The following is a 1,923-nucleotide window of genomic DNA, read 5'->3' as shown; positions in this document are numbered from 1 at the left end:
GCCACCAGGAAAGCACGTGATTTGCCTAAGGTCGCACATGACATTCAGGATAGAACTCTGCAGCTAAAGAAGGCCTTGCGGGGGTTTCTCTGGTGTTTCATTCTCTGTCATTATCTCTGCTTCCGTGACAGATGAACGGGCCAAGATTTCCTCCTTCCTCAAAATTATAGCATTTCACTCAAGCCAGACCACTCTCCGTACCACCATCTTATGTGCCAAGGGCTTTACTCCAATGGTCTCTCAGCTAACTGGTAGCATCCAAGACAGATTTGTCTAGCCCCTCCCTTACGTGGGACCCCTTCCAAGGTCCTGTATGCAATTTTGAATTTGTAATTTTGTATTCCTTTTCTTAAAGAGGCCCTCTCCACCCCTTACCGGTACCCCCCACCCCCACCCAAGTGGTATAAGCTTCAGGCTCCAAAAAGCCTGGCTACTTCTCTGGATAACATGTCATTCTGTTTTTACAGATGTGGAAACTGAGGCTTAGGGAGGTATAGAATAACTTGCCCGAGGTCACCGCTAATCTTTGGCAGAGCCCCAAATCTACCCTAGCCAGATCTTTCTGTCTCTGAAGCCTGTGGCTGTGACAACCACAGTGACCTCCTGGTTTGAATCCTGGCCCCACCCTTCTAGTTTCTTGCCCTGAATTAACTGAGACACTTGCTGTGGTTTGAGAAATGTCCTCTCTTCACTGGCCTGGCAGCATTACGTGGCGGCATTCCTGGTCTGGGGGGCGGCAGGCTTCATCCTCGGGTCTGCTCGCTCGCAGCACTGAGATTCTATAATTCGATTCTAATCTCAGCTCTCATCCCACCAACAGATCTTTGTTCCCGCTTAGGCAACAAGATGGATGAATAAGATTGTCAAGGAGCTTGAGATATTTAGATATGGGGCTAGGTCCTGTTTTCCTCCCCAGTTTGTGAGAAGCCTGAGTTATCTTCAGACTTTTGCTGGAATACGGGAATTTGCTGGGGCCCTTCCCCCCAGATGTCATCGGCCACAAGGAAACTAGCAGAGCACTTCCTCCAGACATCCAACTTGCCGTAGCACCTGTCAGCACGCAAGAGGGCTCCATCCAGGTGGGGGCCTCCAAAGCAAGCCCTTTAACACTGGCCCAGGCATCTGTAGCTCTTGGTTCCACTGTGGCTCTTCCCATGAAGCTGCTGTGACCCTGGGAAAGGTATTGCTTCTCTCTCCCCCAACTTTGTGAAATGGGTGCTAGGTTGTAGGGGACTTCTGAAACACTGAGGACCCCTGGCCACTGAGCTGCAGGCCCAGTCTTCCTTGTGTCGGAACCCATGGCACTTGTATGAGCACAGCCTACTCACTCGCCATTGCCTGGTGGGTGGAACAAATGGGATTTAAATAATGATAATCATCTTTTATGACCCTTTAGAGTAAACAGAGGGCCTTGTTTTTTTCACTCTTTGATGGCTCTTCTGAAAGCTAGCGTGTATCAGAATCATCTGGGAAGGTAATAAGGCACAGAGAGACTCTGACTCACTGAAGTACGGGGAATCTGGGCCTTTGCATTTTGACCAAGTTCTCCGGGTGGTTCTGACCCTGGCCAGAGTTTGAGTTCCACCGTGCTGTGGGGTAAAAGTCATTGCCCGCCTTTAATAGATTAGAGGCTGGGAAGTGCTTTGCCTGAAGGTATAGGACTTGGCGGGAATGAACACAAAGCACTCCTTTAGGCAGGAAGTTGGAGACTTCAGAAGCAACACTGAAACCCCTTACCCAGATGGGAATTCATGGCCCATCCTCGTTCCCTGGGGTAGCTCTTCCCAGCCTGTGGCTGATTACTATGACTCTCTCCCTGACTGCACAACAGTGGCGATAATCATAACTCACTGTAGTGAGTCTCTTCTGTGTGCTAACTCGAGACTAAGTGCATTACACAAAGAAGGCACTGTTATCACCCCC

This window comes from Zalophus californianus, chromosome 5 (assembly GCF_009762305.2).
Source record: "Zalophus californianus isolate mZalCal1 chromosome 5, mZalCal1.pri.v2, whole genome shotgun sequence".
Taxonomy (NCBI): domain Eukaryota; kingdom Metazoa; phylum Chordata; class Mammalia; order Carnivora; family Otariidae; genus Zalophus; species Zalophus californianus.
Note: the sequence above shows the minus strand (reverse complement) of the source record.